Consider the following 26,538-nt stretch of genomic DNA (forward strand, 5'->3'; position numbering starts at 1 on the left):
TCTACATGTGAGTTGTTGGTGCTAATATGTACCAAAATTATTTTTTAGAGACAATTCTATTTTTTTTTGTTTTTTTTATCTGTACATAATAAGGGAGATTGGCTCTTAATTGGACAGACGCCATGACGAAAACGTTAATAACAGCCTGGGCAACATATAAACAAGTCCAAACTATTAAATATGTAAAGCCACAATTTCCACGTGATATACGGAAAAACAGAAAAACTCACAGAATTCGGGCGCGGGGTTTGCTCAAGGAAATTTGTAAATGCTACAAAATAATAGTGAAAAAGTGTGTAAAATATAAAACTTTGCTGTTGATTTGCAAAATATAACAAAAAAAGTGATTATTTAGCAATTATCAACCATTAAACAATCCATTCTAGCATTAATTCTAGGCCTACGATGCAAGATTTTGGCCATACTATCGTAAAAGGTAAGACAAAATACACTTTTAAAACATGTTTGTCATTCAGATTAAACGGTATGAACACGCCAACGGCAAAAACCTGTCTGTGGAAATAGCAGGTTAAACGGTAAGATAACGGTAAGATAGCGTTATCCATTTAGCGGTAACTTAGTGGTGCGCCTGTAGAAACACGCTCTAACTTGTCACCAATGCAAAAATAGGCTCAAAATTGGCCAGGGGGTGTAGTACCCCCTTAAGCTCACTGAATTCTGCTCATTGGACACTTATTTTGTAATTGTATTGTAGTTCAGTAACCTGATTTATAGGTATAGTTTTGTAGACCTTCAACCCTCTCAGGTTGAAATTCAGTGGCTATAATGAGTTTTGCAGCAGTAACCAGTACAGGTACATTGTTGTATAGTTTTGTAGACTTGTAGACCTTCAACTTTTGTGCTCTCTGTCAAGTTGAAAGCTGTTGAACTTGAAGACCAGTGCAGTGGTCACTGCCTACCTTTAGTATAAAGAATCACTTGCTCAAATTAATATCCTCACAAACCTGAGTGACCCTATAAATCTGGAAAATTTGGAAATTAAAAATCCCTTAAGGGAGTGTCTCCCAGCATGTAGGCCCTATACATATGGTATAACTTGTTCCACAACTTGTTCCATCATAAAGCTGGTTCCATATACATGTAGGCCTACTATTACGGGCTGTGCAATAATTATGAGCCCTGGGGGAGGGTAAAATGGGGGAGCAAGACATATTGGCACACATTCTTAAATATGCAAATTTTCCTGCTCGTTGCGCTTGCAACATAATAGACCATTTTTAAGTTGGATCCCAAAAATTTGGCATGTGCAAGGGAGGGGGGCAAAGATTTATCGGCGGGCCAAGGGGGGGAAGCAATTTTTGGCAGGCTGCGAGGGGTGGGGGGGCAAGCGATTTTTGGCGAGCCGTTTGGAAATTTTACCCTGGGGGCTCATAATTATTGCACAGCCCTTTGACTCTTTGATATAATTTTCAAAATATGGCACTATGTCTGATCATTCTGTTCAGATATCTCCCCTTTCCAGCACTGAAACAATACCACCCTGATCAATGTGATCATGTTTTGACAGAGAAGGTTACTGGCCCAGTCAAGTTCAAATATAATTGGTGATGACTGATCCATACTAAAATGATATACTTTCATATGAGATATCTCAATGACACCATAATGACACCATGGCCAAAAAAATAAATTGGTGTGTTGCCCTTAAGTGGAAAAAATGGAAAGTTGGGTCGGTCAGTCAAGCATCTTTTTTATTCTTTTTTTTTTAATCTCTACAAATATTAAATAATGCTCCTTCCATAGGAACATTTGTCAATTTTGACTCTTGATACATAGATAATCAATATAAGTCTTTCAATAAAATATTTATTAAAAGTGAAAAACATTGATTTTTTGAGCACAATATTATTTTTCAGGATTTAGGGTCGGTCGCTGAGGGCATAGATGCTGCGAGGGCAACACAAATATATTTTTGGCCTTGAATCATTGCTCAAATTTCACCTCAACTTTTGGAATATGTGTACATCCATATCAAAACGATGCACTTGTCGGCTGCTACATGTGTCTCATTTCACGTAATAGCTGGGAATAAAAGCCAGACTCGTCCCAAGTGGAGGTCACTTCCAATCATCCCCAAGTCATAGGTTTAAGGAATGCTCTCTGTATTCCTAAACCATGTGATTTGAGATGATTTGAAGTGACCTCTGCTTGAGATGAGTCTGGTATTTCTTCCTAGCTGTTGTGTGAAATGAGACACATGTAGCAGCTGACAGGTGCATCGTTTTGATATGGATGTACACATATGAGTTTTTTTATACCTAACATATTCAAAGGGCAATCAATTATTATACAGACATATTGGGCTTGGTCCTTCAAGAATGACTCTTCCCTGACAGAAGTTTAAAACTATATAGGTCAACTAGGAGAGCTAAAAATCACTCTACTATATCAGATTTAAGGAGAGCAGAAGAGAGCGATTGCTCTCGCTCTCCTCAAAAGGCAGTCCCTGATGTAGATTACTTTTTATAGTAGGCCTATAGCCTATAGCATTAAAAATCAACCGGGAGCAGTTACTGAATTTTAGCGTTCAATATAGGAGGTGTAATCAGTGTGGTGGCGCTCTGTATTTAGAAGCGGCGGGGGGGGGGGGGTAAAGGACTTTGGCATATTTTTATAGGATATTATGTAACTATGTATCGCTCCATTATCCAGAGACTGGGCGAACCGAGACTGTGGTACAGTCTATATATATTGAAAAATATGTGTAGAGTTAGGAAACCTTCATAACAAATTAACAATCTACATGTACTTCTAACTCAGGTTAATACATTGTAACACAGGCGCGTATCCAGGAATTCGTAGACCGGGGGGCGCAAATACGTTTTTTTGTGAAGTATATCGGAGTGCTTGTGCGACGCAGGGGGTGTCTGAGGGGAGATGTGCCCCCCTCCGAAATGAGAAACTTTTGCAAATGGAAGACCTTATTGAAGCCATTTGGTGGACCATTTTTGCACTATTATGTGTAAAAGTTTAGTTTGAAAAAGCCCACAATTTATAAAATGACTGCCCAATTGAAGCCATTCGTGGACAACTTTCGTTGTTATTGTATAAATTATTGCTTTATAAATAAGGCCCAATTGAAGCCATTTGGTGGGGGATTTTGACACTATTATTGTTATTTACTTATTTACTACTACTGTCAGTTAGGCCTAAGGGTGTCTAATACAGAGGCGAAAACGGCCAGTTGTTTATCCATATGCAGGGGGTTGTTTGACTTTTGGGAAATTTTGCAAAATGAAGGTCTTATAGATTTCTTTTTTGACATGGGGGGGTGGAGGGGCGATGGTTGGAAAAATGTCTTGAAGTATAGTTAATCCTGAATCCAGCACCTTTTGGCAGCAGAATAAGTTAAAAATGCGTGCGAAGCGCGAGAAATTTTTGCCGCATTAAGCTATTATTATGGTGCAAAAGTGGAACAAATTCACGTAAAAGTGGAATAAATGTGTTGTCACATTGGAGCTAAAATGGTCAAATTAATATGAGGTTAATTGGTCAGAAACCCACATACAGGCGTCAACATTGGGGGGGGGATGATTGTATGGACCATCCCCCCTGCATGGTAAAATATTGGGGATCCCCATCCCCGGATCTGAACGTGCACTGGTCCACTGACACTTTATAAGACTTGAGACTCAAGCAATTGCTAAAGCATGAAGCATGCATGGATTGATCATATTTATGTCGAGCATATTGAGTCCGTCTCATACTGACTTTGGTGACAAATTGTGACGGACCTGGGCCCGCAGTATAAATAATTGTCACTTGCTTTTGGCCCGAGGATCCGCCTTCAACATGTTCAGCAATGCCTAAAATAATCATAGGCCTACAGGCCCAAATGAAACTTCCGATCGACCAGACTGTGCTTTTTAGTCACTATATGGGCAATTTGCATTTTAACCTCTCTTTTTCTCCTTTCTTTCTTTCCTTCTCCCTTTCTTTTCTCTTTTTTGGGAGGATCTAGGAAGAGAGGGCGTCCCCCTTTATTCGTGCCTGCATTACGCATAATAATATTGTGTTGACACAATCTTCCCCATCTATTGCTTTAAAATCACATGCAGTATAAGGCCTCATGCTTAACTATAGGCCTATGTATACTCAGGATCAAGCCTACTTTGGCCCCTCTTTCCCCTCCCTCTCTCCTCTCCTTCTCCCTCTCTCTTCTCTTCCCCTCTTTCCCCTTCCCTTTCTCTCCCTCTCCTCCTTTTTTTACCCGGGGGGCGCGCGCCCCCTTCGCCCCTCCCCTGGATACGCGCCTGTACAATGTATACGAATAACATATTCACCAAATATGAAATTAGGAGTATAAGGCCAAGTAAATTAAAAAACATAATTCACGTCCGGTTTTTGAAAAAAAGGAGGAAGAGGGGCTTTTTATTTTTATTGCAAAATCGTGTAAATACCCATAATTAGAGCTGTTTTAGCGTATACAATAGGTTACAATATATGCCTGGAAAAAGGAGGAGGCCTCTTTTTATTTATTTCTTGTTCTGAGAGATAGGCCCCTCTAACTATCACAAAACCTTATAAAAGTGTTTCTTGTATATTAGGAAGGCTATAGAAAGCATCTCTACTTCCTAAACATATTTTTTGAAAAGTTATAACTTAATTTCAAAAAATAAAAATAAAATTGAAGAAACCTCAAAAAAGGAAGCAGGAGCGGGAGGGGACGTGAAACATGTTTATTTTTTTATTTGGCCTAATTAAAACATGAAATTAAACATGCAAAAACATCATAAAATGTATGAAAACATCCCGAATGTGTACTAGAATTGTGTAACCTCTCTAACACAATGGATTGGATGGACACAGGTCTTTTAATGAATAGGTATTGATTGTTACTATTCATTGTGATGATGTCAGAACCACCTAAAAACTCTTTGGGATAATCCTCTGGTTTACAGTAGAATTTTTACTTTGATTATGTCACACTGCCTCTAAAGCCCTTTTTACAAAACCCCTATACTAGGGCAGAGCCTGATACTAGGGGAGCTAGGACCACCTGCTTTGCATCCCCCATAGAACCATTTGAACCAAACCAACTTTTCAGGTTCCTGAGATTTTCCAAAAATATAAACTGGGGGGAAAATGTCAATATAGGCCTCAATGGTAGGCCTACTTTGCTGTGTTACCAAGATAGAAACATCCTAGATGGTGCAATCTTATCCTTATTTGAATTGTTTTGTCAAAACGAACATTTTGACACCTCTTTTGTCAAAATCAGAGCACTTTGATGTTTTTGACCCCCCCCATAGAGTCCAAAACATGACCTTTTTTTTTACCCTGTGCAAAGTTCCTTTTTTCCCCCCCCCTTGGGCCAGTTTATATTTTTGGGAACATCCTAATTGTGTTTTTGGGTCATCTCAGGAACCTAAAAAAATTGGAGGGGGCAAGGGGGACATCACCTTTCGGCAAAATGATACATTTTTTGTTCTTTTCAGTAACCTTTTGACAATTCAGGCCGATTGTCCCCCACATTTCAAGCCAGATTAGCGCTAATGACCAGCCATTTGCCAAAGAGCTCTGTGAGCAAGGCATTAGCCAGAGGGGTGTCTTTAGGGTGTCCAAAATGGTCAAAAATACCTTATTCTACAAAATCAGGGTGTCCACTTCCTATTCACTCCATTATAAAAATCAGAATTTTAGGGTGTCCAAATTGAAAACAGGGCGTCCAAATGACACCTAGACACCCCTCTGGCTAATACCTTGTCTGTGAGCCAATATCCAATAGCTGAAGTGTACTGAACTTATATTTAATCATCACCTACTGAATGAGTGTCAAGTTTAAAAGTAACTCAATTTCGGACATTGATTATCAATTTATATCAATTATCATGCCATGATTGCCATCAATATAGGCCTATATGGCAATCAAGATCATTATTGATGGCAACACACCAGGACACACTTTTAAAGATATATAGCCTATTCATTATGAAGAACCTAGAGATATATGTACAATGAAATTTCTTGAGGAAACCACAGAAAAATATGCAGCTCATCTCACATTGAATAGGGTTTAAATACAACTTTTACACAGTGGTCAACAAAAGAGCTAACCAAAAGTCAACACTCTAAATTGTAATTGGGAATGTTACACTTACTGGTTGTATAAACTGAATAGGTACTCATCTCAGCATGTACAATTGTATAATGTTTTTGTTCATTTTGTTTAGATTTAGTGAGTGTTAGGGAGTCTGTAGTATAGGTATTGGAATGTATCAATTTAAACAAGATTTATTGAAACTAGGAGGATTTTTTAAAGAGTCCTTTTTTTTTTAGCTAAAGACTAAATTCAATTAGAGAGAAGACTAAATATCGTCAAATTTTGGGAAATACAAAAGGGTAAGCTCAATGGCAAGCACCTACATGTATTGAACACTGACTGAACCACTGAAATCAAATAGAAATTTGTTGTTGAGGATAGATTAAACAATCAAAACATGTAAGGTTCATGTTATTTAAAAGTTATAAATTGAATGCAAAAAGCGAAAAAAAAAAGGTTTTTTTCCAAGTTTAATAGCATACGTGTTGTATGCATCAGCTGATTTAATATTTAATGGACTTCTTGTCAATATTTTGAAACATTTGGGCTATTGTGTCGCATTCCTGTGACTCAAGTGATGGTAATAATCTATTCTATTACATTTACATATATAAATATAGGCCCATTATTTTGTGCATACATTTAGGAACCGTGGGAGGGGGGTTGCAGGGGCTCAGCCCCCTTAATAATTTTGGTGTGGGGCTCAGACCCCCCCACCCTCAAATAACTCAAGATCAAGTAAAAAAGTGACCAGATAAAGGATAATGATGGGGGTGTATTTGAACTTTTTTTTGGGGGGATTTCCTGATACCAACTACCAAGGGGAAACCCCCTCGGATGGGTCACAAAAATTTTTGTTTTGTTTTAAAATGATGAAAATCTTCCTAAGCCAATGCTATGTTGTAGAACTTGTTTCATATAGGCCTATTCATGTCTCAACTTATTTACTACAAATGATTGCATGATAAAAATTCCCTTTAAAAGGGAAAGCCAGCCTCAATGTAGAAGAGGTCTTGTAATTAGTTTTGGTCAATGTGAAAGGCATTTTTAGGATCACGCTTACATCTACATGACAGTCCACCAAACCATCAACGATGAGAACATGCACACTGAAACAGCAGAAAACATTAATTCCTAATCTCATGTCAACTCTTTTAATTCATTACATGTACTCCAAATTGTTCTGGTCTGTTTGTTTTGTTGTTGTTGTTGTTGTTGTTGTAGTTGGGTTTTTTGTCTTTTCAGCTTTTTACCCACGATATCTCAATTTCCAATTTTGTAATACCAGAACTTACTAACTCAATATCTTCGCTTAGGAATGTCCGATTTCACTGCTTTCGATATATACACACCCGGTCTGAGTTAACTTACATATACATTTTATTTTAAAATAACTTAATTAATTCGCAATGTATAGTTTAAGGGGGTACTACACCCATTGATTTTTTTTGCATTTTTTGCATTTTGTGAAGAAATTACAAAAAAAATTGGACAAAGTGGTATGCAAAATGAAGGGGCAAATCTTCTCGTTTTATTGGTGGTATCGGTATCAATGTAGCTTACATGCTTTTACAGATAGAAGCCAAAAGGAGGTACATCACTGATGATTTAAATTCACTTCATTTTGGAAAGCTTACTATCAACGGATTTCGTTAAAATTTTGGGTATGTGTTGCTAACACATTAGGGAAATAAAGTTGATATGTAAAATGGGAATAAGTGGTTCCTGATTTCTTTTATGACTTCATGAACTTGGTGCTCCACAACTATCAAAAAAGGAACTGGTTAAAATGCTTCTATTTTCAATGTTGAGCTATATTTTGTATTTTTAACTTGCGACATTATTGCACTGAAACTTAATGAAGCCATAGGTAACAGGTTACCACAACCATACTACAGCAATGTTGAAAAGAATTGTATTTCTTGTCACCTATACCACCATATTGGGTAGTTTTCCGTAAGCTTAGCTTTTGTGATTTTGGTAACTATTTTATATTTATTTGTGAAATCCGTCTCAACTAGGCATTCTAAATTGTACTCACCATTTACATCCCAAGGTATATTAGTATATCCACCATGCACTTCTCGATATATATCCAGTTAAAGACAGAATATCAAAATTATGCCTCATATGATATCACAGACTCTCACATGTGTATTCAAAATTGATGCTTAAATTTGACCTGAACCAATTGACCTATAACCTGACATACGGTGACCTAATAGCCTTTTCTTCTCCTAACAACTAATGACTATGCATCTATTGTATAAGTGTTTATTTAATTTATTCAGTGTTATATCATGGTAGGTATTTTGCATGCACCACTATAGATTTTCTATAGAGAGTATAACAAAGGATTTAATGTATTCTATTCATGTACCCTACTTGAACATTTTGTAAAGAATAAATTATGGTTTGTTATGAAACACAGATCTGAGTTACTAGGTTACAGTAAACAAAAAATATATAGGGCTAAAATTACTAACTAAAATGGTTGAAAGTCACTTTATATGTAGATATATTTTATAAGTTCAGGACATGAGGTGATAAACATATATATGTACTTAATAAATTTGCAAGAAAAAAAAGAAGAGGGGTACTGATGAAAATCGGGGTATTATATCGCCTTAAGCCTACTTTATTATAATAGATAGTGGCCAGCACATTTATAAAGGACTGGTTACTCACTACAATCTTCACTCTTAAACTGTGTTTTTCTGAATGTGCTGATCATGTTGATTGCTAGTCGGAAACTCCTGCGAAGCTATGGACATGGCATCTTACATACTCCATTCTATAACAGTCTGCCTAGTGCCTTGTGTGTTTTCTCTTCAATCATTTTGTTGAATGTAATTTTATGAATCAAATAGTTATGTGTCATTTTATTTATAATAAAGAAGTTATTAAATTAATAAAGTAAGACAATTTATTTATCTATAGTGCATGTCAAATGGGGTACATTGTTCAATACTATATGCATAAATTATGCCCATATTATAGCTAGGCCCTAAAAACTTTATTTTGCATCGGATTTTTCCCGTTGAAAAGACAAAACTGATGTTTATGATAGCAACCATTTCATCAATAACATTTTGAGTCATTTTATCCATAAAACGGGACAGGATATGATAGATAACTACTTTCACATCAATATGGTCCATATGATCACAGATTGTTGAGAATCTGTGATATGATCTGGGGATATGATGAAGATTTTGATTCTATAGATCTGTTATCAACATGATATCACGCTGTTCAGTGGTCAAGGAGTAAGGACCCCGGTCAAGGACACTGATATGACATCATAGGTGATGTCAGATTTTCTTCTGCTGACCATATGATGCTATATATATTAACTATTATTGTTACATTTAGGCCTTTAAACTTTTAAAGTCATAATTAATTAGTTCAAACATAACTTTGGTAATACTCACTCGTTTTAGTTCGTTGAAACGGCAAAACATACTTACTTTTCCTAACAAATCGAATTAAAATATTTAAAAAAATTTAACCACAAAAAGTATAAAAAAAAAATCATTCCAATACCACTAAAATATAATCTCCTGAGTAAACTGACCCCAAACCTGAAACAGGTACCAGCCCCGAATGGGCTGGCGAAAAATATAAATAACAGTGCCTTATCAATCATATAGATCATCTAGATAGTACTATGTAGGTCAGTCAGTCCTTAGAGATTTGCAGGTTAGGCCTGTATTTTATACCACAACTTGGTCACTTTTATACTCACTTGCATTTCTAAGCCAAGTCACATATTTCTCACATGTTTTGTGTCAATTTTGCACTTTCTTTTCAAAAGACATCATTGTCCTAAATCTTGGAAATTTATGGAAAACAAAGCTAAGGCCAAACCTTGATTTATCTTACTCATCCTCCTATCTCAGCCAGGATGAAAGCAAAATAGTGATAGGAAGTTTAAAAACTTGGTATTTGATGGCAGCGTTCGATTTACCCAGTATCGCATCTCAAAATGCTATGACACTTTTGAATACTTGCGATGCAATTCTACAAATGTGCAGCATAAAACTTCGATGCAAATTTGAGTAAATTTGACCAAATTATTTGAGTAATTTGCACCAAAATGGTTGGAAAAAGCTCAATTAAAACAAAATCATAAAAATTCTGATTTTTCAACCAAGTTGAAATTTCAACCAAGTTGGTAAAAATTCAACCATGTAAAAAAAAGTCTAGTTTTTAAGATTTGATTAAATTTTTTTTATTCAAAAATTTTTGTTACGTACATGTATCAGAAAAAATTTTCGTCAAAAAGAAAAAAGTTTATATTTTGGATCTTCTCCAAAAATGTATTTTTGCCAAAATTCTACCTCACAGATGAATTCGATACATACTTTTATTATACTTTAGCCCAACAATTTATCAGTTATTAAAGGGGCATTTAAGTGATCCACAGCCTCATCCCCCACTTTTCCCAAAAAGTTGAGATTTTTACACCACTGGATACCTCTGGCTACATAATGTTTATGTACCAAATATTTCTTGCAGATTAATTAGTTTAGCAAAAATATCGCTAAATTTGAATTTCGTTCTGGTGCACCAGAACGAAATTACAACACATTGTCTATGGAGCAGTGTAATACACATAATCATGCATAACTCGCAAACGCAAAATCGGAATCAACTGAAATTTTGGAAATAAGCTTTTTTCGTGGATATCTACTGAAAAATGTCATAAAAAGAGGATGCTAGGATCACGAAATCCTCCTTTAACTTATGAGCCTAAATAAAGCCCAAAAGTTTCCATACTCCTACTAAAAATGCCTAGAGATACTGGTACTAGAAGTGGAAAGTAGAGTTAGAATTAGACTTGCAGTAGGCCTACTCAGCAGCTATATAATTGAACTAGTTGTAGTAACTGGTCGGAGCCGTGAGTTCCAATTATTGGAACTGATTGATAACTAGTACTAGTAGAAATAGGCCTACTGACTATACTAAAATCTGGAAAAGTCTTCATTTTCAAACTATTACTGCTCATTCCCATGTCTACATTGTACAGTATAAACTGAGTAGGCCTAAATTATTGCCCCGATTCTTGCGACTATTCCCAAACAGTAGTTCCAAACATGCATGCTTACCTTTATACCTCGTGTTTCCTATGATCAGTTTTTGAGAGCTAGGACTGGTCTATAAAAACGGTCCAAACATTGACTGTAGAAAAGTCCATGGTCCAAACACCAAACTACTGCTTCATACATGGAAGTGGATGTGGTTAATTCCATGCATGCTGCTGTATGCGCCGGCTGGCTATTGCATGATTGATGGTCAGAAAGAGTTGATAAACCAAGTTCAATAGAGTGAAAGGCTCGCTACTAGTAACAGTACACACATGAACCATACACTCATGACACTAGATCTGCACAAATTGATGCAACTTTAACTTCAGCGCTGATATTCCGTATTAAAGAATGTTCACATTTTTATATAGTAACTTGTAGGAAATCGCCTCTTTTCTTCCACGAAAATGTGGTGAATGAATCACAGATTTTTCTCTTCAAAAGCATGACCTTCACATAACTATCCCCATCTCAACATCTCGGTGCAGTGTTACCAGAATTTAAAGTGTTCGCTTTGTGCGGGTTATACTGATCGCCCGGGACTGATCGCCCAACTGATCGACCTAAAAGGCGTCTAGGTTTCTATTGTAATTACAGAAGTTACTCACAACATATGGTAGCCTACAAACTACAGCGAAATAACCAGGCTTTTGTATAAGTTTATACTAACATTCACCTTTTCTTGATACAAATTCAAAATAGACTCCAAAAAATCTTTAAAAGCAGCCCAAAAGCGCTATAAAACTACATTGTTGGCAACCACCAATTACTGTACGCTCCCACACACACATGTGCGTAAATGTAAACAGTGATTTATTGATGGGTTTTTTAAAATCCACAGCATGTCAAAACAGCGATTTTCTGGTCGGACAAAAAAAATTGCAAGGCCACTGCACTGCAGGAATCTGTGGCAGGACAAAGCTGAAATGGAAAGCTACTGTCCTCCCCCCCAAAAAAAAAAACCAACAACAACTGGGAAACAACGTGTTTCCTGTAGGTGGCCCCCGCGGGTGGCCTAAACAAAATGCGGTATTTGTAACTTTTATAAATACCCTTTCCTTTCTTTCCTAGACTAGGCCTATGCCATAGTCGATTTTTGATAAATAAATAGGCCTAGGGCCTATGTTTAATAATCATTATGAACGCATTCAGTTGAACTCGAAATTATAGGCCTACTGATATTATTTTATTACATTAAAATAGGCCCTACTAGTAAATGGTTTTATGGTTATGAAAAGGTATACCGTATACAGTAACCTAAGGGAGTGTTCATAAATACTTTGATGGGGGTGGGGGTGAAAAAGTTGGAACCTCGGACGTCAAAAAAATGTTTGATCCCCCTAAAAAAGGGTGGATGTTTTTTTGATCCCCCTTTTTATGGTCTAAAATTTTTTTGATCCCCCCTTCATGTTCTAAAAAAGAAACCAAAAATATAACAGTGGCATAGATCCCCCTTCATGTCCTAAAAAATTAATTTAAAAAAAATCCAGTTTTTAATTACGGATAAAGTTATCGTGATCTTACTCTGCAAGTGTCTTACTTCATTCTGTCAACTAGCTTCATTGCGTTGATTAGAACAATTTTAATCCTCATAGAAAAACATGGCAGCTGAATTTGCTGAAATGTTAAGTATTTTTTGATGACTGAGCTGAATTTTATCATGTTTAGAAAACTTTTATAAGAAACTTTATTGGTATATCTCAAATCATTATTTATCTCAAATGGATGACACCTGGGATTGTGTCAAAGAAGATTGAAAGAAAAGTCAAGGTATTCAATTACCTGTTTGTTATTTGTTAAATTCATTTGTTTTAAAGTTAACTATTAACAAGAAATGTCTTTAAAAAGACAACACCATGGATGAAATTCATGTTTCATAATTTTACATTGACAAGTACTTGGAATGATATAGTAATTTTGTGTGTGTAGCACGTGCACAACTAACCGGGTTGGAAATGTTGTTACCACGAATACCACCAATGACATACTATAAGCTAAATTGAAAAATGTGTGTTAAATAGGTCTACATTTAATTTATACTAAATTTATACTTGTACAAACAAAGGGATCAATGGAAATCACATCCACCGAGTTTCGCATGAAAACACCTGGGATCGTGTCAAAGAAGTTTAAACTAAAATAAAGGGAAGAATGGAACAAAGAGTTGTTTTTTATAAATGACAAGATCTAAATCTTTAGTCAGGAGAGAAATGGAGCCCTCATTGGTGACATTTGGTTATTAAAGATTTTATGATGACAAACAATGGATTCCTTTACAAGAAAAGAAAATAGTTTCTAACATCAATGTTATTTTGAAAATAGATCTGATTCAACATGAAATTGTGGAACAATATTGACATTGATATTAGAAACCAATAAATGTGCAAACTTTTAAGCGGTATTACAAAAATGTATATTTCCAGGGCTGATCACCCCCGGTGATCACCCTTATTGAAAGCTGTTGGGACTGGACTCACTACATGTAGCAAATCTTCAATAAAAATTCCTTAAAAGGGATGAGCAGCGACAAAGTTCATCATTTGCATTTGGCTATATGGGGAACAAATTTAGAGTATCTTTGTTGCACGAAACCAAAGTGTGAAGTTATGTGTGATATCATCATTGTAGTAATACCCTCAGCTCGCACCAAATACGCACCCCCACGCCTCCGCATCCACATCCACACACACCCCACCAACAAAGGCGTGGACCGTTCAGTGACACCATGGGTCTGTCACCACTTGGTCCAAACCCATTTGGTCCATTGCCAGTTAGTCCATTGACACTTAGTCCATTGCCACTTGGTCCAATTACCACTTGGCCCAATTGCCTGTTAGTCCAAAACCCACTTAGTCCATTACCATTTGGTCCAATAACCACTTGGTCCAATGGCCACTTGGTCCAAAACCCACTTAGTCCACTACCACTCGGTCCAATTGCCACTTGGTCCAATTACCACTTGGCCCAAAACTCATTTAGTCCATTACCACTTGGTCCAATTACCACTTGGTCCAATTTCCACTTAGTCCAATTACCACTTGGTCCAATTGCCAGTTGGTCCAAAACTCATGTAGCGTAATTCTTTTATGTAAGTTACAGCTTTTGATTAAACTGAAAGAAAACATAACTTTACATGTATGTGTCTTCATAATATTTGCATGAATCTCATCTTAATGCTACATTACATGTACATTGAATTTTAAAGGGACTAGATATATGCCAGGGGTTGAACAAAAACCAAACCACCATTTTATAGTCACTTATGTTTTAATTTCATATCAACAAGTGCGGTAAAAAGTGAACATTGAAATATAATGGTCAGTTCCCTTAATAATAGACATCATAAAATGTTTTAAAGTTTAGCCTGCAGAAAACAAATGCATCACCTGTTAGCTCCCCAAAAATGTACTTGATTGTTATCATCTGACTGATAATAAACGTAAGAAACAAACAAACATACAAACAACAACAAAACATTACTTTGCAAAAGTTTACCGACCCTAAATTTACAATTCTGATTTCTTTCTTTATTCCTCAACCTCGAAATTATGTTTTACTAGTGCACATTTATTTGTTACTATTTTGGATCAATTCTGGGTAGGCTTGCAACATAAAGGACCAGCACTTACAAAAAAGGGGGAAAATAAAAAAGTATAACAAGGTTATTGACAAACCATGCCTGTCACAGAGCGGTGTTAGGGGTTAGAGTTCAAGGTAAGGGCTGGGTTAGAGTTTGGGGTTAGGGTTACAGTTACGGTTAGACTTAGGATTAGATTCAGTGGTTACGGTTAGAGTCCTGGATTAGGGTTATAGGGCAAGAGTTAGGGTAAGGGTTAGAGTTTGAAATTAGTGTTATAGGAGGTAGGATTAGATTTAGGGGTCAGGGATTATGGTTAGAATGAAGGTCAAAAGATAATTGGACCAAGAGGTAAACTATGTGGGGTTTGGACTAACAGGCAATTGGACCAAGTGGTAATTGGACTAAGTGTAATTGGACCAAGTGTTAATTGGACCAAGTGGCAATTGGACCAAGTGGCAATTGGACCAAGAGGTTATGGACTAAGTGGTAATTGGACCAAGTGGCAATTGGACTAAGTGGCAATTGGACCAAGTGGTAATTGGACCAAGTGGCAATTGGCCCAAGTGGTAATGGACTAAGTGGGTTTTGGACCAATTGGCAATTGGACCAAGTGGTAATTGGACCAACTGGTAGTGGACTAAGTGGGTTTTGGACCAAGTGGCAATTGTACCAAGTGGTAATTGGACCAATTGGTAATGGACCAACTGGGTTTTGGACCAACAGGCAATTGGACTAACAGGGAATTGGACCAAGTAAAAATGGACTAAGTACTAATGGACTAACTGGCAATGGACCAAATGGGTTTGGACCAAGTGGCGACATCCCACACCATGATCCCGACAAACATTGACTTACACGTACTAATAGGCCTATTCTTTTCACAACAGTAAGAAAAAAAGAAAAATAAGGGTTATATAGGTTAGAATTCTGTTCAGATGCAAAATGTATTTATATGTGATTATGTTGAAGAAAAATTCCAATTTGAAGTATATTTTTAATGAGGAGTAAATGTCCTATCCAATTTTATTGGGCCCCATGAGCCAAGGTTGCCTATGTTTTATTCGTCTTGAAAATGACTATGTTTGTGCTACACTTCAGTTTATCACGACAATTAATATCATGTTTAAATGACCAGTACAAGTGAACTGTGTGCATTTATATGTGTTTAAACAATCTTTGCTATTTTTTCACCCAGGCTTCAGCCTGGTGATATTACATTCAGTTTAGACCTTGTCCTTTGAACCCAAATTGGCTACTTTGAAACGAAGTAGCCAAATGCATTTGCTTCGTCCTCATTAAAATTATTTTACAGGATAATGCAGAGTATCTAATGGATCTGCAGGCTACTAAAAAACTAACCTCACTCCCCATGACAAAATTCATAAAACTATATTCAGTAGTGCTTGACTTTACCCAGGGAATGGATGGGATATTAACCTCATTCAAGTCCCCATGACAATTATTCGTACAGCTGTTCTGTAGCCTATGAAGTTATTTTTTGACATATAGGGATGATGTTGCAATATGAAAGTTGACCGGTGAATGGCCATGGCCACTAATTCATGAACTTGGCTAGCTGGCTGGCTGGTCTGAGGTCACACTTCTTAAACATCTATGATTTGAATTGCATTGTTGTTCTCATCACAGACTGAATTAGAAGGAACCATTAGAAGGAACCTATTATAATCGGACACTAAATTAATTGTAAAAAATCCTCCTGCTCCCATCATGCAAGTTATTCCACTTAGACTGTTTGATATAGGCCTACTTTTATCAAAATAATTAAGCATTGATTAAGCATTTGCCAGTGAAACATTCTCACTCACAAAAATCACAGATACTCAACATGAGAATCTGTGCAATGTTTGACAGAGAAGGTCACTAAATCTGGCCGTCTCAAGTTCATAATTAGTTTTGATTGATCTTCATGTACCAAATCATTTATTTTAAATTGATATCCTAGCTGTGACCTCTGAGCCAAATGTTCTATAGCATAGTAACACCACATGCATTCATATACATTTATATAAATTTACAAACATATTGGCATGGGGATTGATGTTCTCTGACTGCAGTAGGCTAGTAGTAGCATACAGGTAGTTCATATACTTATTCAGCAATCATAGCTCAGTTGTGGAGTACTAGTTCTTTGGTTGAATCACCACCTTCTTGACTGATCAGAAGACCTGTGTTTTATATAGGCTTACTGCATACACTACCTACCTCTTTGCAGCTATGTGGAGCCAAGGTGGGGCAGTCCGGGGGGTTGTGCAGTCATGTGACCTCCGTACGGCCTGGGTATTCCCTTTAAAGGGATTTTTATTTTTGTCACATCAGGATCAAATCTCAATATTTCGAACCACAGTACAAGCTATACTATAATTTATTTGGGTACAAAGGATTTCATGATTTTTTCTAGTAGTCAACCCGTATAGTAGTCATATCTTGGATCCTTGAAACCATGCAGAAAGACGCATAGTTTTCACCCAGACTTTCTTGCCATGTTTAATAGACAAAACACACTTAGTGTTCCCTTTTAGCAATATGGCTAAGGAATAGTAGGCTAATATCACCAATATATAGCAATCATGCATACCCTTAGTTGTGGTGCAATTCAACATATAGGCCTACATTACCCTATCCATAATCATGTGCAAGACAGATGAATCATATATTGCATGAAACACGTCTTATCTTCTCTGTATAACATTCACTAAAGGGTGTCGCAAAAATGTTGTCACAGAGATTATACAGTCTCCTTATCAGTCGGTTTATGTCGTGCCGTTTCTGATAGTGGCAAATACAGAGCGGGGTGAGACTAAACTGCATTTTTTTGGGTTCATTTTAAGCTCATTTATCGCGTGTTTGTTCAATGGTGTATCAAAGAAAGTCACGGAGAACCACCATTCGTCTGTAGGGTGTTTGGTGAAATTAAATAGGGAGCGCGCCTGGGGGGGCGCTGCTCCAACTGCTCCAAAAATACCGAGGGTAGATGAGAGGCATGAATGAAAGAAAAGTTTAACCAATTTCTCACGACTTACTTGTTTAGGGGCGCACCATTAGATTTCCAGGGAGGGGAGGCATGGGAGTTTTTTGAAGAAAAAAAATCGCCCACTAGTGAGACGAAAAAAAAATTGCCTCACTTTGTATAAAGGGATACATTAAAATTGAAAAATAAATAATAGCTGTGGTGGCCTGCGGCCGACATCCATCGAACTTCGGTGCCAACTGATGTTACTGGGAAGTTGGAGGGGTCACGTGACCTAGCCCGTTAGGGCTAGGATCACGTGACGCGATGAGCCGGTTGTAGCATTGTAGGTTGTAGAATCTTGGGAGGTGGTGGCGCCCTCTGTCTTTGTTAAGGTCGCTGTTGGTTCGCCTTATGTTGATGGCCTCTCTAACTCCTCGCTTGAACCAGTTCTCTTCTTCAAGTTGTCCAGAATGCGGACCCCCTCCCAGTCAATCTCGTGCTGAAAAGTGGCAGAGTCTTCACCAACTGGCGAGGAGGGTCTGGACTCTGGAGTGTTCATCTAAGCGAGTTTTTAGAGTTCTGGCACTTTCACCCACATAAGTGGACGGCATTCCTTGCAAGGAACCTGATATACAATCCCGCACTTGTCAAGCTTGTTCGCTTTGTCCTTTGGTGCTACCAGAAGCGATCTTAGAGTGTTTTGTGGCTTGACATGAGTGCTGAAGCCGTTGGAATGGAATAGTCTTTGCAAGGACTCCGTGACCCCTGCCACATAAGGGATAGACACGTTGCCTCTTGACGTAATCATATTGCCTAGGAAGCCTGTTTTCGTCCCGGACACTATTTCTCGTGACGTGGTCCCAGGACCAGTCCTGATAGCCGCACACTGCCAGTGATCTGCGGACTCTGTTCAATTCCTGTTGTTTGTCCTCCTCAGAAGACACAATGGTGTTTGCTCTGATCTGTCACTTAGTGTCCGAATTACGCCCAACTTGTGCCTTTTTTTTTTTTATTTCAAGGCCTGTTTCCCATCCTTGGGTCATTGGTTCAACCAATGACAACGGTGAGCGTCTGGTCAACACTTACCAGGAGTACAATCTCATTCCCCAACCCAGGAACCGTCTCTGGACTTGGACCCATCCAGCTGGATCAACCTATGCACAGGTAGATCACATTCTAATAGCAAGTGGGTAAATTCTCTCTGCAACTGTCGAGCATACAACTCAAGGAAAACCTTGCAAGAGACCAAAATTCAACTAGAAAAAGTGGCAAGATCCTGATAGATTCAACCATCAGACTAAAAACTTGAAAGGGATGAGGCCAAAAAGCGGTACTCCATATCAAAATTTCGTCAAGCTAGAGAAAGATGGAGGAACTTGAACACCGGCCTTTACAACTCTTGTAAATCTGACGAGCTTGCTACCCTCAATAAGCAGATGGAAGACCTGAAGCTGGCCGACGAGATGGGGAATTACACCACCACCTGGAAAATCATACACTCGCTTCGATTTCTGGGAAGAACTCAAGGAAAGAGGTGAAAGTCAAAAAGAGGGATGGAACAGCCCTAACCAGTGACCATGAACTGCTTAAATGGAAGGAATATTTTTTTAGCTCACTCCTTAACAGCGACAGCAGCTTCAGAACTTCCTGCACCAGCTGTTGAAAATCTTCCTATCATCACTGAGCCCTTAACTCATGAAGAAGTAGTCGAAGTAATAGCAGCCATAAAAACCAACAAGGCAGCAGCAGTGCTATAACTGTTGAAGCACTTCAGGGAGGAGGGGATAGCATGATTGATATGATTCTCGAATTCTGTATGAAAGTATTCTCAACGCTGCGCTGACACCGCCACGTCAATGGGCCACAAATGTAATCATTCCTCTACCAAAGAAAGACGACCTCTCTCTCATGACAAACTACCGTGGTTTTTCGCTTATGTCCATTGCCGCAAAAGTGTACAACAAGATCCTTTTGAACAGGATCCGACCTCACATTGATCCTTTACTGAGAAGCAACCAGCTGGCTCTAGATCAGGTCGCAGTTATGCTCAGCAAATACACATTTTGAGGAGGATCATGGAAGGTTTAAGGAGTAACAACTTCCCTTGATGACAGTCACTTTTGTGGACTTCAAAAAAGCCTTCGGCTCCATCAACAGGTCAGTCATATTTTCAGTGCTGCGGCATTATGGAATACCAAAGGTTGTGGTAAATGTCATCCAGGTGCCGGTGCTATACAAGCTTAGGACTCCAATTGTGCCGTAATGGAAGATGGAAGTATCTCAGAGCCTTTCCAAGTAACAACCCAGCAAACACAAAACGTTTTCGACATAATTCGCAAAAGGTTATAAAAGGTTGTCAGAAAATGTTTAAATGTCGAGTTATATAAAGGGTATCATGATGCACTTATGGTCCATGGCAAGCCCGATTCGACCTTTGTGGCATTAAACCCAGTTAACAGGATATTAATCCAGTAAATCGATTCAGTAAAGCAAATAAGCTCATGCATTCGATCACTAACGACAACAAGCTTCGGTCGATTACCCCAGCTGCAGCGTGTGTAAACTCTAATTTGCATAGAGGCTGTACGTGAAATTATTGATTTGCTCCAAACAAAGGATTTGAACCGGTGCACCGTAATCATGTCGCAGTGCAGTCCATTCAATCAAATGTTGTCATCAACCTATTTGATCGCAGTGCATTGTTATGTGTGTGAGACGAACTGTCGCGGTTGATTGCAATCAAACAAACGATGTCTTATGTATACTTTGTTCCGTGATGAAAATCGTGATGTTTTATTTAATCACTCTCGAAAAAAGTATTTCTTTTGTAGGCCTATTACTTTGTTTTGTGATGAAAATCGTGATGTTTTATTTCATCACGCTCTAAAACAAACGATTTCTTATGTATTACTTTGTTTCGTGATGAAAATCATGATGTTTTATTTCATCACTCACGAAAAATTGATTTCTTATGTATTACTCTGTTTCGTGATGAAAACCGTGATGTTTTATTTCATTATCACGCTCTAAAACAAACGATTTCTTATGCATTATATTTGTTTTGTGATGAAAATCGTGATGTTTTATTTCACCACGCTCTAAACAATAATTATAGTTAAATGCATTTTAAGAAAAAATCTTATTAAAACAGTATGTTGTTTAGAAAAAAGGTAGAAAGTGATGATGATGATGATGATGATGATGATGATGATGATGATGATGATGATGATGATGATGATGATGATGATGTCTCCAAAAGTGTCCCGGGTTTTTTTCTTGCCCTAAATCGTGCGTATCTATTAATAAGGCACTTCAATAATCAATAATCAGTCCCGTGACGGCCTCCACTAACTAGCTACTAACTTGGGTTATGGGCGCTGAATTTCATGTTCACTGTCACTTAAGCGGGCTTCAGACTCCGAGTATTGTACGTACAATATTGTATGTACAATATGTACGTTATATAATCTATTGCCATTCTATTTCCAGTAATGTTTAAGTTCTAACGAATGTTTGATGACGAAAAATCGATAATATGGTACATACAATATCTAGCAGAAATATATTATCGATTTTACGTCATCAAACATTCGTTAGAACTTAAACATTACTGGAAATAGAATGGCTATAGATTAAATAACGTACATATTGTACATACAATATTGTACGTACAATAAAAAGTCTGTATACTGCTTTACTCATCAGCGAAGTACGACCCTTTGTCAACCACCTACAGTACCCAATTTCGGCATACTATGTAAGAAACTCATCATGATGATCGAACAGAGAGTACTTTAAATGTAGCTTGTACCGTTTTCGTGTGGCATTCTTCAGAAGTGAGCGGTCCGTTTACCAAAATTTTCGGTCAAATCTCCATTCAATTAACACGGGACGTTGGCTAGCTATGTCTTGCCCTCACTCACTATTTTACGAATATTTCTGAGCATCTAACCTAGCTGTAATTTTAGGTCATGTTAGAGGAATATATTTGCTAGAAGTTTTTGAGAGTACTTTTAATATTGGCCGGTTATTTTTCACACATTGACGTTAACTAGACAAATGCCTATTCTTCTAACATGGCACGATTTGTACAGGTCACAGCTCAATGGTGAGAGCACTGTGTATTGTGTATAGGAAAACGGACAGTAACTGCAGTATGTATTAATGGTATAAAACGTTTTCAGAACATTAAATAACATTATTTAAAACGTTTTAAAACGTTTTTGTGTTTGCTGGGAACTGGAGTGCTTCAGGGCGATGTGTTGGCACCATTCCTGTTCATTATCCTGGTAGACTACCTTCTGTAGAAATCAACTTCTGGAATTGATGCTGGAATTGTTACCTACCCACGTCGGTCAAGCAGGTATCCTGCTAGGGTGCTGAATTACCTGGATTTTGCTGATGATATTGAGATATTGATCTGTTAGAATCTTCCATAGCCCGGGCCCAGTCGTAGCTTACTATGGAAAACACAACTTACACCTCCTAGTAGATAATTTCATATATCGGGATTTTGAATCAGATACTTTCACTTGCAATTTTCATCTTGAAGCAGTAAAGAGAAGAGAGATCTTGATTTAATTATGACATATAGCCTGTAAAGGGTTGATCGCAACTTTCGACTATGATGGCAATCCAAGATTTGCAACAGCTGCTATATGCCTATGCGAAAAATATCAATCAGGCCTTCAGTACACTTGTGAGGAACGTTGTGTTGGACATCTCAGAAACAACATAGATCTCTGCATAGCTCCTGAAGGTCAAACGTCACCAATGAGGGCTCTATTTCTCTCCCAACCAAAGATCACGTACTGCTAGTGGTGCATTTTTAATCTAACTTTAGATCTTGCGTCATTAAAAAAAACCGTTTTGTTACATTCTTCCCTTTATTTTAATTCAAAACGTCTATGACACAATACCATAATCGCAGGTGTCTTCGAGTTTTAGAGCTTACATCATTTTTTAAAAACTCTTTGTTCCACTTCCCTTTATTTTAATTACAATTTATTTGACACAATCCCAGGTATCTTCGGGAATATCTCCAAGATAATATTTTTCCACCATGGTGGGATAATTCTGAATTGACACTTAATTTGGGTGTACTTTGTCTTGGGTCCAATCTCTATCATGGAAAGGTTGCTATATCTTTCTAAATATATGATTGTTTGTTCTAGATTTGGGTTTTAGCGTTTCATATGTGAAAGAACTAATGTTTAATTGCAACATTTCGAAACCACAAACCAAAACTGGGTGCTATGATGTACAAGATTGGGCTACGAGTATGCATTTTACCAAGTTAGCAATAGGTAATTGCTTCATTTTGCATATGCATGACTTTCTTTATTATACTCAAAATCGGATTAGAGGGGATATATCTCTCAGAACAACAAATAAAAAGAGGCCTCCTTTTTCCACGCATTATTGTATACGCTAAAACAGCTCTAATTATGGGTATTTACACCGATTTTGCAATAAAAATTAAAAGGCCCCTCTTCCTCCTTTTTTTCAAAAACCTGGATGTGAAACATGTTTTTATTTTACTTGGCCTTGGCTAAACCCTGGGCATTTTACCCGGCCTCGTGGTCTGTCCCCGGGGGGCACTCAACTTCAATTTTGGTAGGGGTGTGCGGCGCGGAGCGCCGAACTTTGGGAACTGAGAACTGATAGCTAAAAATGTCTAAATATTTTCCAAATTTGAGCTTAAAGAGCTACAATTGTCAGAGTTTGAGGCTCAAAGAACTGGAGCAGATCCAAATGTGGGGCTTAAGGAACTGCCGGAAAGCCTGAAAAAGGGACCCTTAACCGCCGCACATACCTGTACCACCTTAACATGTGAGTGCCCCCCCCCCCGGGGTCTGTCTACAGGGGCTTTCTCAGGTCTGGGAAAAAGTGTTCTGGTGAGCATAATGAAAACATTTTATTGTACATGTACTGTACTGGTACATGCATAGCACAAACTTAGGAAACTTAGGAAATTGCTGTACTGTTAATGGAAAAATTGATATATTAAACATACATTTTGTTTTCTCAACTATAAAAATCCATTCACAAATAAGGTTTTTAGGAACCATTTGACATTAAATATTTTGAACAGTTGCTATAAGAAAAATGATATAAATGCACCCCTGCTGATCCAGGCTACTTATAAGCTGTCAACAAGTGACCACTAATTCAACAATTATAATGAGCAATAATTCAGACAGGAACCAAGCTGGGTATAAGCACCTGCACTGTTAAATAGGGTTCGTTTATACCATCACTAATTGATGCTGGGAGTGACACTAGTGGGGGGGTGTTAAATACCAGTAATTGGGGGTAGATAGTTGCTTTGGTTTTATACATTTTGGTAGAGCAACTGGGCAGTTAGTAGTAACAATTATAATCAACACATTCAGAAAATAAAGATTGAATTGAGCCAGGGAACTATGACGGGCGTTAATGTAGTATGGGGAAATTAGCGAAGAGTTAAATACGGAGTCCAATGTTGAGGGATCGACCCAAAGGGTCAGTGAAGTTTATTTGTCTTGTAGTTGTGACGGTCTGATATGATACGAAGTCGAGTGTTAGCCAATAGAATCATTACTTATTATGATGTAATAAAACTATTAACCAATCAAAACCAAGTTAACTTCCTGTAACTACATGCTTATTGTTTCATCCTCACATGATGTGTAGGAGGATAAGATGTTTTAGCCTTTGTCTTGCATTTCCAAGATTCATGACAAAGATGTCTTTTGAACATAAAGTGCAACTACATTTGATGCCAAGTTAACACAAAACATAAATTCATCAGAAATAGGATGTTGTTGATATGACTTGGAAAAGCCATTGAGTAAAAGTGACGTTGTAGTATAATCAACTCTCTGTCTTATCCTCTATTCATTAATGTTGTTAACCTCTCATTTAACCTAACCCAAATCCTTGAGTAAATCCCTCCTTTATCATTAGTACAAAAGTGACTGACGTAGTTAGCTAATCACTGTTAATCATCCATCAACCATTTTCCTTCAATTACTAAAAGACTACTCATTTGATATGATATGAAATAGAACATAAATATGATAACTATGCTTGACATATGACTATGAAGCATGTTACAATGATAAAACAATAAAATAATTTAGATTATTATTTACATCATTTGAGCCTAGGAATGTGACACAATAGCCGGAAAATTGTAAAAGTCTATATGAACATCATAATCTCTTTCCAAGGAGAAATAGCCAAAAAGGTTAAAAAGTGTCATCACTTATATTTTGCAGTTGTTATATTTTCATATATCATAATTAAAATGTTTAATTATGCTTATTAGCTTGGTCACATAACCCCTGGGATTGAGTAATCAGTCTTTTTTATTATAATTGGTGGTATTCGTGGTAACAACATTTCCAACCCGGTTAGTTATGCATGTGCTACACACACAAAATTACTATATCATTCCAAGTACTTGTCAATGTAAAATTATGAAACATGAACATGAAATCCATGGTGTTGTCTTTTTAAAGACATTTATTGTTTTAAATTAGTTAACTTTCTTAGAAAAAAAAAAGAATTATATTAACAATATAATTCAGGTAGCCTAATTGAAAACCTTGAATTTTCTTCAATTCACTCTTTGTCACGATCCCAGGTGTTTTAGAGGACATCTTTACTAAAAAAATTCTTAAAACAAAAGAATTAACAAACAACTAAATCCACAAACAGGTACCCCGGTAATTGTAAACCTTGACCTTTCTTCAATTCACTCTTCTTTGACCATGTTGACACGATCCCAGGTGTTTTGGATGACATCTTTACTTAAAATTATATTAAGGGGTGGACGTTTGGACAGTATTTATTGTGGGACACTAGAGCACATCAGACATATCGAATTGCATGCTAAATACGAAGAATGCCTTGTGATATCAAATAATTTTGATTTTTTGAAATTCGCAATGTAATACACAATATGGCAAATGATTAAAAATTGATATTTTTGATATTTAACAGTACTCGAAATAAACTTTATAAATCGGATGTAGGTGGGATGAAAAGCCGACGATCAATTGAAAATTTTGACCTTTCGTATTGAAGATATGGATTTTTTCCCCAAAACACCAAACAAAATTAGGTCTTTTTGGGAAAAAAATTCATAACTTCAATATGAAAGGTCAAAATTTTCAATTGATCGTCGGCTTTTCCTCCCAGCTACATACACTTTAGGAATATGTCATTAGATTTATAAAAATTTACTTCGAGGACTGTTATATATATAAAAAATGTGAAAAATATTAAATTTTAATAATTTGTCATAAAATTTGTATTAATTATATCATGAATTTCAAAAAATGAAAATTATTTAATATCAGAAAGACATTCTTCGTATTCAGAATGAAATTCGATATGTCTGATGTGCCCACAAAAAATACTGTCGAAACGCTCAAAACGCTCATTCCAGATCCAAAACAACTAGAACCATAAACAGGTTATAACTTAAATAAACATTTTTTAACAGGTTCGCCGTCGCTAATAATAAAGGAGACAAACAGAAAAAGTGATCCAGCCTGGGAATCGAACCCAGGACCGCAGGTTGTGCCTTAACCACTCGGCCACGGGAGCTTCATGACAGGCTGGTTGAAATTCAAACCTATAAGCGGCCACTTAAACTTATCTCCTCCCCGCAAATAGCCCATAGTAACTGGGGCCGTAAATGCGAGAAATAAATTGCCATCATCCCTGTGAGGAAATATAACACGGAAAATAGTGGCATGATCGACGGGAATTATATAAATAAACATTATTTTTTTTATCAGGTTCGTCGTCGCAAGTAATAAAGGGGACGAGCAGAAAAAGT

General features: G+C 37.2%; 1 protein-coding gene across 1 annotated transcript in view; it reads left to right on the top strand.

The window, feature by feature from the left end:
• LOC140147105 (uncharacterized) overlaps positions 1-26,538 on the top strand; it is a 68,543-nt gene that overhangs the window by 35,809 nt on the left and 6,196 nt on the right. The window lies entirely within an intron of this gene.

Source organism: Amphiura filiformis, chromosome 3 (genome assembly GCF_039555335.1).
Source record: "Amphiura filiformis chromosome 3, Afil_fr2py, whole genome shotgun sequence".
NCBI lineage: Eukaryota > Metazoa > Echinodermata > Ophiuroidea > Amphilepidida > Amphiuridae > Amphiura > Amphiura filiformis.